Consider the following 17,473-nt stretch of genomic DNA (forward strand, 5'->3'; position numbering starts at 1 on the left):
ACCAGCGAGCAGGATTTTTACTGTTTTACGTTCAAACGTCACAATTACCTTTCCCGCTCGCGCCTCCATCACGAGCCGACCTCTTGACCATTTCACGTCCCTCCGTTCCACCGGGGAAGCGGCTGCGGATCAGCCCCGGCGCGCGGTGGGGGTCAGACAGCGCCCATCGGTACGTGCGGCCGCACCGGGCATTAAATCCGCAGCGCCATTTTACTCTGGGAACGCGGAGCGTGCGTCGCTGGGACCCCGTCCTTCGGTGAGCTGCACCATGACATCGGGACGCTGCACATAGGCAGGTGAGAAAATGCATTTGGGTGCATTTTACAGATTCTCTTGTCAGCGTCGTACCTGTTAATGTTATCCGAATCGTGCGCCATTCGGCCAAGTCGCCGCGCGAAGGTGGCGACAGAGACAGAGGCTGCTGCAGGATTATTCAGCAGGACCAGCAATTCATCTTGCATTCACTTACCTCAAAAAGAATACATTTTAATTACGATTAGGAAGGTTTTGGGGTATTGATTTATTTATTTATTTATTTTTAGGGAGGCCTTTTAAAATTACCAGCAGGCCATTGCGCGCCGGTGCTCTCGCCGAGATCCTTAATCGTTGTCCTGAAAAAAGGACGTTGGGAAAAGCACAGCAAGAGCACGTGGCGTGTTCCTTTCCCACAAGGCTGCTTCTTATATCGTGTGAAAGAGGATCGAACGTACCTACACCTGCGTCTACCTGCGAAGGAGGTCGGCCCTTTGCAGCAGCAATTTGGACAGGTGTTCCGGCGGTAGCTGAACACATCGTGGGATCGTTACCGTCAACCAACCGGTGTGCGCAGTCGGCAGATCCTGGTGAATACACACACACACACACACACACACACACACACACACACACACACACACACACACACACACACACACACACACACACACACACACACACACACACACACACATCACCTGTGAAACACCAGCGTGGCGGTTTATAGCTGGCTCGGGATTCGAACCCAGGAACGGAGTTTGCACACCTCAAGGCTATCCTGGCAGCCCGTCCACCAATTAAAGTGAGCAGAAGGAACATCCAGGTTAACGTCTTACCTGTAACGACTGTTTATAGTCGCGTATGGAATCGAACCCAGGTGAAGCTAAAAGGCGGGTTCATCACCTGAGAGCTATCCTGACAACCTCCACGATTGCAATGATGATGGTTATTTTGCGCACGTTCCGCTCTACCTGCCCGGTTACAAACAGGTCCGCAAGGTGTGCTTCTTCCCATGGCGCAGGTGACATTCAGAGGATGCACGTGCGAAGGGGGAAAACGAAATGACCTTCAATATCCCCCACCGATTATAGGGGTTAATGCAGGTATTGACCTCGCGGCTGAAGCTGTTGACTTGGATGGTAAAGTAAGGGGGGATGCGTTTTCGGGATGAAACACCTTTAATGGTGACGTGAGACATCGCTTGGACCCACCTGGTATTTTGTGTGGATGTCTTGGAGATGATTATGGCGGCGATCCGCATATAGCACTGCTGCTGCAAAATCGCCATGGAGATTGGTTCAGCGAGGCGAGGGAGGAGAAGGATTGTGGGGAAGGAGGGAGGGAGGGAAGGTGCTGTATGGGTGCGGGTTTGTGGGGATGGAGGGAGGGAGGGAGGAAAGGTGCTGTATGGGTGCGGGTTTGTGGGGATGGAGGGAGGGAGGGAGGAAAGGTGCTGTATGGGTGCGGGTTTGTGGGGATGGAGGGAGGGTGGGTGGGTGCGGGTTTGTGGGGATGAACAGAGGGTGCATGGGTGCGTGTGGGGAGGGAGGGAAGGTGCTGTATGGGTGCGGGTTTGTGGGGATGAACGGAGGGTGCATGTGTGCGGGTTTGTGGGGATGAACAGAGGGTGCATGGGTGCGGGTTTGTGGGGATGAACAGAGGGTGCATGTGTGCGGGTTTGTGGGGATGAACAGAGGGTGCATGGGCGCGGGTTTGTGGGGATGAACAGAGGGTGCATGTGTGCGGGTTTGTGGGGATGAACAGAGGGTGCATGTGTGCGGGATTGTGGGGATGAACAGAGGGTGCATGGGCGCGGGTTTGTGGGGATGAACAGAGGGTGCATGGGTGCGGGTTTGTGGGGATGAACAGAAGGTGCATGGGTGCGGGTTTGTGGGGATGAACAGAGGGTGCATGTGTGCGGGTTTGTGGGCAAGAACAGAGGGTGCATGGGCGCGGGTTTGTGGGGATGAACAGAGGGTGCATGGGTGCGGGTTTGTGGGGATGAACAGAGGGTGCATGTGTGCGGGTTTGTGGGGATGAACAGAGGGTGCATGGGTGCGGGTTTGTGGGGATGAACGGAGGGTGCATGGGTGCAGGTTTGTGGGGATGAACAGAGGGTGCATGTGTGCGGGTTTGTGGGGATGAACAGAGGGTGCATGTGTGCGGGTTTGTGGGGATGAACAGAGGGTGCATGTGTGCGGGATTGTGGGGATGAACAGAGGGTGCATGGGCGCGGGTTTGTGGGGATGAACAGAGGGTGCATGGGTGCGGGTTTGTGGGGATGAACAGAGGGTGCATGGGCGCGGGTTTGTGGGGATGAACAGAGGGTGCATGGGCGCGGGTTTGTGGGGATGAACAGAGGGTGCATGTGTGCGGGATTGTGGGGATGAACAGAGGGTGCATGGGCGCGGGTTTGTGGGGATGAACAGAGGGTGCATGGGCGCGGGTTTGTGGGGATGAACAGAGGGTGCATGTGTGCGGGTTTGTGGGGATGAACAGAGGGTGCATGTGTGCGGGTTTATGGGGATGAACAGAGGATGCATGGGCGCGGGTTTGTGGGGATGAACAGAGGGTGCATGTGTGCGGGTTTGTGGGGATGAACAGAGGGTGCATGGGTGCGGGTTTGTGGGGATGAACGGAGGGTGCATGGGTGCGGGTTTGTGGGGATGAACAGAGGGTGGACGGGTGCGGATTTGTGGCGATGAACGGAGGGTGCATGGGTGTGGGTTTGTGAGGATGAACGGAGGATGCATGGGTGCGGGTTTGTGGGGATGAACGGAGGGTGCATGGGTGCGGGTTTGTGGGGATGGACGGAGGGTGCATGGGTGCGGATTTGTGGGGATGAACGGAGGGTGCATGGGTGCGGGTTTGTGGGGATGAACAGAGGATGGATGGGTGCGGATTTGTGGCGATGAACGGAGTGTGCATGGGTGCGGGTTTGTGGGGATGAACGGAGGGTGCATGGGTGCGAATTTGTGGGGATGAACGGAGGGTGCATGGGTGCGGGTTTGTGGGGATGAATGGAGGGTGCATGGATGCCGGTTTGTGGGGATGAATGGAGGATGCATAGGTGCGGGTTTGTGGGGATGAACGGAGGGTGGATGAGTGTGGGTTTGTGGGGATAAACCCCATCACGCACCAGCACATGCAGGAGGATATCGTTATTTGCCTCTTTTTTTACAGCATGGACACTGAGAGGTAACATGGCACCTTGTACAGACTGAGCATGTCTCCTTTGATGAACCGATGGGATGAAAAACCATGAGCATGTTCGTTTGAGTGACAATTCCACCTGTTATCAGCAGGTACTAGGGATTGCTCTCGCCAAATCATATGATTACATATTGTTCTATTTTTAATCTTTTTGAGCCAAACGAGGACTAAATGGAAAATAGGAAACATGAAACATATGATAGCTTCAACAATTCATGAATTGGGACCCTTGGGTGTATATACAGTCACGTGAAAAAGTAAGTACACCCCATGTAAAGTTTTGACTTTTTCAACATATTTAAACATACAGCTATTTGATCTTCATTTCAACAATATTGACAGATAAAGGTGATATAATATAACAAATATCATGAAACATTTACATTTTGTAGTCCATTGTATAATTTAAATAAACATAAATGCAAATTTCGCATGTGGAAAAAGTAAGTACACCCCTACATTTATCACTACTTCAAATACCTAAAATTAGAATCAGGTGCACCAGCTCGGGTGCAAGTGATTAGAACATCATCAGAGAGGATCTTGGAGGAACGTGTCTTATTTAAACCTCAGACATTTTGTTTGGTTTGCTCTTTGTTGTTGAAGTGTGCGGCGTCACCATGCCGAGATCAAAAGAGCTCTCTGAGGCCTTCAGAAAGAAGGTTATAGATGCCTACGAGTCTGGGAAGGGATTTAAAAAGATCTCCAAAGAATTTGAAATCAATCATTCGACTGTCCGGAAGATCATCTACAAATGGAGAAGATTCCAAACAACTGCCAACTTGTTCAGGCCAGGCCGCCCCAGCAAGTTCACCCCGAGAGCAGACCGCAAGATTCTGAAAGAAGTCTCTAAGAACCCCAGAATGTCATCACAGGACCTACAGGTAGCTCTGCCACTGTTGATGTCAAAGTGCACGAGTCTACCATTAGAAAGAGGCTGCACAAATTTGATCTACATGGGAGGTGTGCCAGGAGGAAACCATTGCTGTCCAGAAAGAACATCAGGGCAAGACTAAAGTTTGCCAATGAACACCTCGGCAAAGACCAGCATTTCTGAAACAATGTGCTCTGGACAGATGAGTCAAAGGTAGAGCTATTTGGCCACAGTACCAGAAGACATGTTTGGCGATAAACCAAAGACATCATTTGACCACAAGAACCTGATACCAACTATAAAGCATGGTGGTGGAAATATTATGGTTTGGGGCAGCTTTGCTGCATCAGGGCCTTGGCAGCTCACCATCATAGAATCCACTATGAATTCTTCATTGTACCAGAGGGTGCTTGATGATAATGTGAGGCCATCTGTCGGAAACTTGAAGCTCAACCGAAGGTGGACCTTGCAACATGACAATGACCCTAAACATACCAGTAAATCCACCAAAGAATGGCTGAAAAGAAAGAAAAGGTGGGTTCTGGAATGGCCAAGTCAAAGCCCGGATCTAAATCCCATTGAGATGTTGTGGGGGGATTTGAAACGAGCTGTGCATGCAAGAAACCCCTCAAACATCGCACAGGTGAAAGAATTCTGCATGGAGGAGTGGGCAAAAATTTCTCCCACTCGATTTCAGAGACTGGTAGACAGTTATAAGAAATGCCTACTTGTGGTTGTTTCTGCCAAATGGGGCAATACCACCTATTAGAGCCAAGGGTGTACTTACTTTTTCCACAGTCGAAATTTGCATTTATGTTTATTTATATTATACAATGGATGACAAAATGTAAATGTTTCATGATATTTGTTATATTATATCACCTTTATCTATCAATATTGTTGAAATGAAGATAAAATAGCTATATGTTGAAATATGTTGAAAAAGTCAAAACTTTACATGGGGTGTACTTACTTTTTCACGTGACTGTAAATGTAGGCTATATATAATTATATATGTATGTATATAATATGTATGTATATAATATGTATGTATATTATATTGTTACGGACACGGCTTAAGATGTTATGATGGGCCGAGCGGAATGGCCGCCGTGTTCGCACAGTTTACCCGATTCTTCCCCAACTCACCCGATTCCACCCGACGTTGACCAAGTCGCGCTATGCTAAATCAATGAAGGAAAGGACACAACGGCTGGGATAAATGAAACGACACAAGGGGTACAGTTCTCAAGACCTCCGGAGGAGGATATAATTGGTGGTGGAGAAAAGGGGTAGATTACAAGGTAAGAGGTAAAGCACAGAAGAGATAGGCACTTAGACACAATCTTATCTATCCCAGACAGACCACAGACAAACGGAACAAGACTGACTTACACAGGGATTGATGGCAGGGAAGGACAGGCAGTCGATAGCACAAGGTGCACCTTGGCTCAGGGGCAGAATCAAACACGGTCCAGTCCAGAGATGCGGGGAGGTATTACAGCGCTCGGAGGTGGCGTCCTTCTCTCTCCCAGCTCAGGGCGCATCTGACGTCACCTCCCTCTTCCTGCGCATGCTCAGCGGGGAGTGACACGCCCTCGGCTCGTTGGCTCCGCCCCAGATGGGATCGGTCCACCGCTTCTATTGGGTGCGGGGGTTACCGGGCTCCGCCCCTGACGAGGAGCTGACAGCGAGCCCCTACTTGGTAACCCCGTCGAGCACATGTCCGATGGCGGCTCGTTGGAAAGGCTTGGTGCCCTCCCAACACCCCCCACCAACCAAGCCGGAGTGAGGGCGCACACTCCCCGCGCCGCCGCCGCTGTTGTTGTTGTTGCTGTTGCTGTTGTTGTTGCTGAACCATGAGGAAGAGCTGCGGGGAGGTATTGGGAGGTCCTAAACTTCCTAACGGTGCCATACAATCACATTCTGGTGCAACGAAGAGTCACAATTAATGGAAACGAGTCCTTAACTGACATAGACTAAGAATAACTAGCAAGATGTCCTATAGTTGTCTACGTGAGATGCGGTGGACCTGGATGCGACATTTAATGGGGGAAATAGGGGGAGGTCGGGTCTACAGAGTGTTGTTTACAGAAAATGGGACTAGGGAATGGGGGATTGGGGATAGTTGGGAAGTATGGAGGAAATAGGGGAATATTTACAAGCGGATATGGATGGAGGCCAATCTCATATCCGCAACATTGCACCCTTCTCTACCTCGGGGCGTCCCGACCTGATAAATTTTTACCTACGTTAGTGTGGCACTCAGATGTAGTTCCCTCTACTATTAACTCAACCCTGAGTGCGACAGTTTTACAGATGTTCACAAATGAGTAAATATGTCCCCCTGCGACGTTGCACCCTTCTCCTAACAGAAACACACCCACAGGATAACCGAATCGCAGAAAGCATTCTCAAACTAAACATACAGCCGGTAGGGAGCATTATTTACACAAGACTGATATTTACACTACGATCCAGGACCTGTTCTTTGAGGAACACATGCAGATGTTATGCATAGAGAGAGAGCACGCATACCAGCATCGATACACCAACCCACGAGTGCTCTGTGGCCCTACGGCCTTTAATAATGTGCGGAGCACCCCATCCAAGCACCAAAAGCACCACCCCATACACACAGTCAGCACCATCCGGTGCACCAATAAAGTGTTCATAAAAATGCACAATTAAGTGTCCATGGTCACCGGTGGTGTCGCAGCTGGCCGATGTTCTGCCGCTGGTCTTGCCTTCCTGGAGTGCACTTGGCCTTCTGGCTTCTTTAAAAATAAAGAAAGGCGCCAACCACGTCCATTTCTGAATTGTGGCCGTCAGGGGGGCCAACTATAAGTGGTTCACCTGTATGGCATAGGTGCCACGTTGACCCAGAGGTCCATCAACGGGTGGTGCTTGCCTGCAAAAGAACTGCGGTCCATTGTGGGCGGCCACAAAAATTGCGGTCCATATGGTGTATCGATCCAGGCAGCAAGCAGCGAAAGTACAGGCCCACAACTGCGGAGCCAGCACCTCTCTCTCCTCTCTCTCTCTGCCCCAAAGCCAGATCCTCGGAGGTGGGAGAGAAAAAAAAACAAGTGAGTAAGGTGGTAAGGGCGCAAAAGTGCACGCAATATAAGGTAATGCACACTGGGGGTACATGGGAACCAGGTGAGACAGGTACGTTCCTACCGTACGCCCCCCCCTCCCCCCACCAGGTAACCTACATTGCCCCTCCCTTACCCCTTACTGTATCCACAAAACACAACAACACTACCCATAAACATCTACTTTACACATCAACAAACGTCCCTACTGTCTTCCCCGTTCCTCCCATAAACCAAATTCGTCTTCTCTCCCTCCTAACCAATCAAATTTGCCATTTCCAACTCTCATCAAAATTTGCCATCTCCAACTCAACATCAAAATTTGCCATCACCAATTCATCATCAGTCCCTCCTAAGGAGGGAGAGATGGATTCACCCCAATGTCTCATCCACGTCGTGATGCGTCTCACAACTCCAAACAGCAATTCTCCCTTCCTGCAACACAAAACAAAGAAAACACAGGTGTGGAGTCATCATCATCACCTCAGGTAAGTGGCTGCGTATGGTGCGACGGGTTCATCAATCCTAACTATTTCCTAAATGACTTTAACAACTTTACATTACCCGGGGTCTTTCCCTGCCAATCCATTGGCCAACGTACACTATGGGTTCTAAAAACCAATTCCCATTGACCAAACTGTGGTGCTTCTCAATTTGGGGTCTCACTCCCCCGATTCATCTCCCGGTGCCCTCGCACAATTTCTGGGCTGTGACGTGTAGCTCTCCCAGCAGGTCTACCCACCTGCACACCTCCACCACTGTAGTTGCCACCCGAGCTTACCTGCTCCTCACCCTAACCTAACTAACTGGGGAAGGCCCTCTCGCACTCTCACCCCCTCAGTGCCCTCTCTGGCACGGGCTGCCCGATCCACACCCGGGATCCTCAGGCACCCACTGACACTAACGGCTCCCAGAGCCCACCTGCGGCCTCACCTGGCCGACATCCTCACAGTGGTGGAGTGCCCAAACCAACTACACACACTAACAGGCTACACGCCCAGCCATTTCCACAACACTAATGCACCCATCCACAATACCATTCTGCAACCGCACCACAAATGCCAATATCCAACCACAATTTACCTATACCCTCTACCTAACACTTACACTACCCGCCCCGGGTATTCGTGATGGGGGTCCACTCTTCCCCCATTCACACCTTCGCACCATCCACTCCACTCCGTACCACTTACTCCAACTCTCTCCACACCACTCATTCCAATCCTCCATGTATTCCACACACCTGTACTTGCACACCTGTGCTCTCACACCTGGTGCCACCTGCACCCTTCTCTCCCCAAAGCGCATTCGCGCTGATCCACAACACTCACTACTCCTACACTGCTCCACACACCTGTCCAGTTGCACACCTGTGCAATCACACCTGTTCAATCCTCAAACACACGGCATCATCTCAGCTAACTACTCCCCTCTGAAACTTGCGCTTCCCAGTCGTCCCTTTAAACTATTGCGCTCCCTCGTCATTATCATCCATACTAATCTACCTGCGTCCCCACTACAGGTATCAGTCACTAGCTAATCTTAACGTTACCTAATGTCATCTTCTAGGGCCCTACACACAATATCCTAACCCACCCGGGCTAGTTTTCACTGCCATACACCCCATAAACTATTGTGCATTTGCCCCCAACATTGTGAGGGATGACAGAGTTGCCATCCCACCACATCGGGCATCTCCCCCTACCAATTTTGCACATCAAATTTCAACAAATCAAAAATTTGCCAATCACTACCCATCATCTGCCAATCATTACTGCCAATCCTTTGCCAATCATCAAATTTTGTTTTTTTCTAATTTTGGGTCCAAAACACTAACCTCATCACCCGTCTACTTATTAGATCCTCTCGGTGCGCCAATTCCCTTCTAAAGCTCGGCTTCGTACAGCCGAGCAATGAATGCGGGTTGTTCTGTGCCAGCGGCTGGATGCGTCCGGCACTCGGTGCAGGGATGGGGGCTTACCAGTGCCGAGATCCCACGCACCACCTCGGCGCGGAGCCATCCCATGGCCCGATCTCGACCTGCCGGAATGCCTCAACAAAAAGTGGTCGCCATGACGACCCTTCCTATCGGGCTGCCAGCTCCGCCTAGTGGAGCACGGACGCGGCCGTTCAAAGCGAGGCCCAGCGTGGATCGCGTGCGGCGGTCCTTTCGAACCCGCCGTGGCTCGGATCCCCGCTGGTTCTCGCGGCACGCGAAGCCCGGCACGCACCGAGGGCCCGATTCGGCTAAAAGTCGCTCTAACCGCTAACCCGGTTACCGTCGATGCCTCACCTGCATGCTTATACGCATACGCTACCCCTTTCTTGCTCATACATCCAGCCGTTTCCATGCTCCTCGTCGTACCTTCTCTAACACACCCAGGTACACTCATTCCACACACAGCCTTGGTCACACACCTGACCACCGAACACTTTGGCACACATTCGTTGGTCGCACACCTCACCAACACACCTCTTCGCACCCCTTCCTCGGTCACCTCCTCCGTGACAATCACAGGTGTGCTTTCACTCGCACACCCAACCACGTGCCTCACGACCAATTCCAGCGTGCATTCCCACACACGCTCTACCATTCCAGGTGTGCTTCCTTTCTCACCTGTCACAACCAACTCACGCTCCGTGTCACTCTTACTACTCTCACCTCCACTCTTGACAGCGCACTCACCCTTACTCTCGACAGCGCACTCTTTCCCCATGCACCTGTCCGTTACACACCTTTCTCGCGCACACTCTCCCGTTACACCCTCTGTAACACTCACCACAGGTGTACACTCTTCCTTACTTTTTACAGTGCACTCTTTCCCCATGCACCCCAGAGTCGGACTTTCTCGCACACCTCCTTTTTCGCACACCAGACCTGTCGCACACTTCACCAACGGCCTCTCACGAACACCCGGGTCCATCTCGACCCCTAAGCTCAGTAAATCCCCTGGGGCATCATACGCACGACCATATTGGTCACCACTTACACCGGGTCCTCTTCCTCTTCGCTTCTCCTCCATCACCTGCGAATCCCTCATCCGGTTAATGAGCACATCATCACGATCCGAACACAGACTTTGGACCAATTCTTTTACTTCCTCCTTTATCTCTTTCTTATCCTCTCTCCGTCGCTTCTTAATTTCGCTCACCCCTTCTTCCACTTCTTCTAATTTCTGCTTCACCTCCTTCATCTCCTCGTGCGCCCCCTTAAGTTCTTCCTCTAACTCCACCTTATTTTTTTCTATGTGCTCCCGCACCTCCCGCTCTTTAACCTCCATCACCTCTACCACCTTGTTCATTTTCCTCGTCAGGTCCTCATGTACCATCTGACACTCTTTTTTAATTACCCCTACGTCCTTTTTCATCTCCTTCTGTGTCGATTTTAAACCCTCTATTACCGCTGTGTTCTTCTTTACCTGGTCCCCCAACTCCTTTTGTCCCACTGTCAGTTGTTCTACTCCCAGCGTCAACTCCTCTATACCACCTTGCAATTTTACAGTCCCCTTTCTCACCTCCTTCTCCATGCGCTCCTTACAGTGCCTCACCTCCTCGCGCACTCCTCCGACCCCCTCACTCACACCTCTTCTGATCTCTTCTCCCATCACTTGCATCTCCTGCCCAGATGCCACCCTCATCTGCTTCATTTCCTCCCTGTGAGCATCCAATTTAGTTTCTACCCCCATTCTGACCCCCTCTATCTGCTGCCCCATTTTTTAAACTTCCCTTTCCGCTTGGTACCTCATGTCCCTCAATTTGCCTTCCATACTGTTTTCTAACCCCTCTAACCCCTTTTGCATCCCTTCCATTTGATTCTCTCGAGCAGCCATTCTGTTTTCTACCCCCATTAACCCATTCTTTACCTCTTTTATCCCATTGTCTAATGCCTCACCGGTACCCCTCGCTTCGTCCCTCATTACCGCCAATTGCTCACTCTGAGCATCGATCCGGTTCCCCATTACCCCCATCATTCTGCTTTCCATTTCTTCGCTATTCTTGTCCATAAGGGCCTTCATTTGTATTAAAAAAAAGGTTCAAATCCACCAACGGCGCTGCTACGGTCGCGGGCGCGGCAAAATTTGGTGCCGCTACACCCACGTGCGCGAGGACGCCACTTTGCGCGCCTGAAGCCTCGTGCGCGAGGACGCCATTTTGCGAACCTGCCGCCCTCACTGCTTCGCTCTCCTCTTGTCCCTCAATTTGGTCCTGGATCGACCCTGCCTCACTCTCCTCTACCGGAACCCAGCTGTCTTGATCTGCCATAGCGCGACTTTCAAAATTCGGGTTTTTATTTTAAAACAAAACAAATTTCACACTGCTTGTAATTTTGAGCGCGTTAAGCGCGCTTCGGGTCCAATCTCACTCCTCGACACCAATTGTTACGGACACGGCTTAAGATGTTATGATGGGCCGAGCGGAATGGCCGCCGTGTTCGCACAGTTTACCCGATTCTTCCCCAACTCACCCGATTCCACCCGACGTTGACCAAGTCGCGCTATGCTAAATCAATGAAGGAAAGGACACAACGGCTGGGATAAATGAAACGACACAAGGGGTACAGTTCTCAAGACCTCCGGAGGAGGATATAATTGGTGGTGGAGAAAAGGGGTAGATTACAAGGTAAGAGGTAAAGCACAGAAGAGATAGGCACTTAGACACAATCTTATCTATCCCAGACAGACCACAGACAAACGGAACAAGACTGACTTACACAGGGATTGATGGCAGGGAAGGACAGGCAGTCGATAGCACAAGGTGCACCTTGGCTCAGGGGCAGAATCAAACACGGTCCGGTCCAGAGATGCGGGGAGGTATTGCAGCGCTCGGAGGTGGCGTCCTTCTCTCTCCCAGCTCAGGGCGCATCTGACGTCACCTCCCTCTTCCTGCGCATGCTCAGCGGGGAGTGACACGCCCTCGGCTCGTTGGCTCCGCCCCAGATGGGATCGGTCCACCGCTTCTATTGGGTGCGGGGGTTACCGGGCTCCGCCCCTGACGAGGAGCTGACAGCGAGCCCCTACTTGGTAACCCCATCGAGCACATGTCCGATGGCGGCTCGTTGGAAAGGCTTGGTGCCCTCCCAACACCCCCCACCAACCAAGCCGGAGTGAGGGCGCACACTCCCCACGCCGCCGCCGCTGTTGTTGTTGTTGTTGCTGTTGCTGTTGTTGTTGCTGAACCGTGAGGAAGAGCTGCGGGGAGGTATTGGGAGGTCCTAAACTTCCTAACGGTGCCATACAATCACATTCTGGTGCAACGAAGAGTCACAATTAATGGAAACGAATCCTTAACTGACATAGACTAAGAATAACTAGCAAGATGTCCTATAGTTGTCTACGTGAGATGCGGTGGACCTGGATGCGACATTTAATGGGGGAAATAGGGGGAGGTCGGCTCTACAGAGTGTTGTTTACAGAAAATGGGACTAGGGAATGGGGGATTGGGGATAGTTGGGAAGTATGGAGGAAATAGGGGAATATTTACAAGCGGATATGGATGGAGGCCAATCTCATATCCGCAACAATATATATATATATATATATATATATATATATACTAGCAGAGGTACCCGGCTTTGCACGGGAGTGGGAGGAGGAGGGGAGGGGGAAGAGGAGGGGAGGGGAACGGGGGGGAGGGGGGAGGGGGAAGCGGGGGAGGAGGAGGGGAGGGGGAAGAGGAGGGGAGGGGAATGGGGGGGAGGGGGGAAGGGGGGGGAGGGGGGAGGGGAAGGGGGGAGGGAAGGGTGCGGGGGTGCCCAGGGGAAGAAGGGCCCCTCCCCTCCCCCTCCCCCCCTTTCTTTCCCCTCCCCCCCTCCCCTCCCCTTCCCCCTCCCCCTCCCCCCTTCCCCCTCCCCCTCCCCCCTCCCATCCCCTTCCCCCTCGTTCCCCTCCCCTTCTCTTCCCCCTCCCCTCCTCCTCCCCCTTCACACCAGGGGGGTTGACTCAGCCTGTCATCCCACCGAGGTCGGAAGTCGGAACTCATTGTCGTCAAATAAATGTAGCCTGTATGTTTCACTCTTTGTCACATGCCGTTGGTCCCATGTCAATCGGATGAAGTTGAAAAATTAACGTTACGAAGGTTCTCTGGGACGTACTGATTCCGAATAATGAAGTTGAAAAATTAACGTTCCGAAATACGCTAATTACGCTAACAGAAGCGCTGGAGGGAGCACTGCGCTCCCTCCCTTAGATTCCCTCCCTCTTCTGCTAGCGCTAATTACGCGTAACACACTAATTTTAAAACCCGAAGTTTTTTTAATTTTAAGGTGTGCTGTAGTCAGAAGCGCTAGAAGCGCTGCGCTCCCTCCCTTCGAATCCCTCTCTCTTCTGCTAGTGCTAATAATACGCTAATTTTAAAACCCGAAATTTTTTAAATGTTTATGTCTCCGTGACATTCCTGGGACCATCCCGAGTCGAACAGTACTTTCCGCTCGCAAATCCGTCCACGGGTTCTCGAGATCTTAGAGATCATAGATAGATCAGGATACAGACACAGAGGCCAACTCTACTTTATATATATAGATATGTATATATATATATATATATATATATATATATATAAGCAAAGATTTGCGGTTGGGAGTAAATCCAAATGACTCCATGGTAAGATCTCCAACCTGCTTATTTGCCGGCGCAAACAATATATATATTGTTACGGATCTCGGACGTCGGCTCTCCCCTTATCAAGGGGGGGGGGGGTTAATACCCTTGTCTTTTTATCTGGCCGACCCAAGTCCTGGGGGTTATAACGTCCTTGCCGGCGCGGCGTTAGGTAGGGTTTGTTAGGCCTAGGGGTCCACTACTACCTAATTACTAACGCCGGCCGGAAACGAGGGAATAACTTCCGCTCGAACCACGGATATGATGGAAAATGCCGAGCGGATAGCAATCCACGATCCGAGCTATTAACAAATGACTAAACCCGATTTTAAGCGGTTGCGATCATGCCACGGTTACCCAATGAGAGAAAAGACGGACGCGATCGGATAAGAGGAAACCAAGAAAGAACAAGGCAATTTATTACACATGTACAGAAAGAAGAGGAAACAAAAGAATGTACAGGATAGGAAGAGGAAGAAGCAAGACACAGGGCAGTCTTAAAACAGTCTTACTCTTAATACCTCAGACAAACATACACACTCACACGGGGAATGTAGATGGTTGATGGAACAGGTAGAGGGGCCGGCGATGGGGTCCAGGCTCCGGTCCAGCATGCGAAAACCCGGCAGGCAGCTCCGCGTGTAGTTGAACGCGACCGGACAATTATATAGCGGGGGAGAAGCTGGTACACTGCGTACGTAATATGTGCACACTTGTGCCAAACGCCCTCTCTCTCCCCAATGTCCTCTTTAACCAGCGCGCCCTTCTTCTTCTCAGTCCTTCTCCAAGCCACCCTTCCAACACGTCCTCTTTAACAAACGCTGGCGCATGAGTCTCTTGGTAAATGTGCTCGCGAGCAAGTCCCCCGCGCAGTCCTCTTTCAATAGCGCTCTCGCAATTAGTTCTCTCCAGCAAGCGCGCCTCCGACAAGTCCTGTCAAAGGGCTTTGCGTTCGCGCTTATAGATCTCGACCAGCAAAACGCTCTGCGAGCCCAAAAGCCACGCCTGTCGGCCAAGTTACTTCAGCCCTGGTTGGTTGGTGAGGGCTTACCAGCTCCACCTTTGACGGCTGAATGACGTGGCCACACCTTCTTCTTGGCGTTCCGCCCCCTTTCTCGGGCCTCACCGCGTGGCTTATGGCGGCGTTTGGACAGAAGCCCAGTGAGGCTGCGAACGCTGCTGGCAGAGGCGCGTAACAATTTGGGAGGGGCCATGGGCAGACTGGAGGGCGCGTAATGGCGTCGCTTGGAGAGGGAGGTTGCAAAATGAACAGATTGGGGACCTACTCTTATTTGATCGACATAACGCAGATTCAACTATTGGAAACAAGGCCTTACCTATACACATACTAATGAAATAACTGAAGTCCTATGGTGGCCTACGTGTTGCTTGTGGACTAACTAGGGGTGCAACCTTTAACCTTTAATGATGTTGAATTTATTTACACAAGTGAGGGTTCTCAAAACCGCAACAACATAAATACATATTATATGTACACACACATATATATACTGAAACGCAAAAGAAACTTACCACCTTTGAAACCTTTAAATATCAACAATAACACTGCGTGTAGTAAATGTGTGAACTTATTTGTGGACAATAGTGTCCTCACTGTCAGACAAAACGGTCACGGATGGTCACTTGAACCTTCAATGGTCACTTCATAGCACAGCTGTTGAACAGCCGTTTTGACTGTCAGTGATTAGCCAAGGGGTACGGGATGATTTTAATGAGCTGCACGTGATGTCTTGATATTGGCTTTAAAAAGGTCAGTGCAAAATGGGCATTTTGACCGAAAAATTTGACAATTTTGACCAACTTCAAAAAGACCGAAAACGCAAAAGAAACTTACCACCTTTGAAACCTTTAAATATCAACAATAACACTGCGTGTAGTAAATGTGTGAACTTATTTGTGGACAATAGTGTCCTCACTGTCAGACAAAACGGTCACGGATGGTCACTTGAACCTTCAATGGTCACTTCATAGCACAGCTGTTGAACAGCCGTTTTGACTGTCAGTGATTAGCCAAGGGGTACGGGATGATTTTAATGAGCTGCACGTGATGTCTTGATATTGGCTTTAAAAAGGCCAGTGCAAAATGGGCATTTCAATCAACATGCCACGATTGTCAAGGGATCAACGGCAGCGTGCCCTGGGCATGCTGCAAGGCGGACTGAGCTACCGTGAGGTGGCACGTCGCCTTGGCTGTTCACACCAGACGATATCGGCCCTGGTGGACAGAGACACCCTCCACAACTCTGCAGATGACAGACCTCGATCAGGGAGGCCAAGAGTCACCACTGCAAGGCAGGACAGGCAGATGGTCCGAAGTCACCTGCGGGATCGATTCCATCCAGCATCCCGCACTGCGGCAGAAACTCCGGGGCATGCAAACCACGGATCTCCAATGATACTGCACGAAGACGACTGCATGACTATGGTCTGACTGCCAGAAGACCATATAGAGGCCCCGTGATGATGGCTGCCCATCGCCGCAACTGACAGAGATGGTGCCAGCAGCATCAGCGGTGGACCTTGGCGCAGTGGAACGAGGTCGCTTTCAGCGATGAGTCAAGGTTCTGTGTGGACAGTCCTGATGGGCGTGAGCGTGTCTGGAGAAGAACTGGCGAGCGATATGCCGATTGTTGCGTGCGTCAAGCCAACAGGTGGGGTGGCCCAAGTGTGATGGTGTGGGCCGCCATATCAGGCCGGTACAGGACGCCACTGGTGGTTGTGGTTGGGAATCTTAACACCCAGCGGTATGTGGATAACATCCTGCGACCTCATCTGCTGCCATTCCTGCTAGACCACCCAGAACTGAGAACCTTTCAGCATGACAACGCTCGTCCCCATGCTGCTCGCTTTACCACTGCATTTCTCCAAGGCGAGAACATCAACACCATGCAGTGGCCTGCGTTCTCCCCTGACCTGAATCCCATAGAGCACCTGTGGGATGTGCTTGGGAGACGTGTAGTTGGCAGGGCCAGGACATGGGCAGAGCTGCTTCAGACATTGAGGACTGAGTGGGACAGAATCCAGCAGCAATCCATCCAAAGACTGGTAGGCAGTATACGCCGACGATGCACTGCCTGTATCCAAAACAATGGTGGCCACACACGCTATTGAAAGGGGACTGACATTGCACCCTGTGCTGTTCTGTACTGTAGAACAAACTGATGAGATGGTGTATCTTGGTCAAAAACTTGACATGTCATCAATAAAATGCCAATGTTTCAATTAGCAATTGTTGGTTTGTTTTATTTTGAACTGTTACAATTTTATTACATTTCAAACAAGTGATAAGTTTCTTTTGCGTTTTCGGTCTTTTTGAAGTTGGTCAAAATGGTCAAATTTTTTGGTCAAAATGCCCATTTTGCACTGGCCTTTTTAAAGCCAATATCAAGACATCACGTGCAGCTCATTAAAAATCA

The 17,473-nt window shown here is 50.9% G+C and overlaps 1 protein-coding gene across 2 annotated transcripts in view; it reads left to right on the top strand.

Annotated features, from left to right (window-relative positions):
- The first annotated feature begins 208 nt into the window (after positions 1 to 208).
- LOC137420731 (synaptic vesicle glycoprotein 2C-like) overlaps positions 209 to 17,473 on the top strand; it is a 111,345-nt gene continuing 94,080 nt past the window's right edge. Inside the window, exon 1 of one of the 2 annotated variants that reach the window (XM_068106059.2) lies at positions 209 to 296. The gene's annotated coding sequence lies outside the window, so the exon portion shown is untranslated. Of the gene's footprint in view, positions 297 to 718; positions 843 to 17,473 lie in introns of those variants that run through there. The other variant, XM_068106060.2, reaches the window with a different exon arrangement.

The sequence above is a fragment of the Myxine glutinosa genome, chromosome 2 (genome assembly GCF_964187855.1).
Source record: "Myxine glutinosa chromosome 2, kmMyxGlut1.1, whole genome shotgun sequence".
Taxonomy (NCBI): domain Eukaryota; kingdom Metazoa; phylum Chordata; class Myxini; order Myxiniformes; family Myxinidae; genus Myxine; species Myxine glutinosa.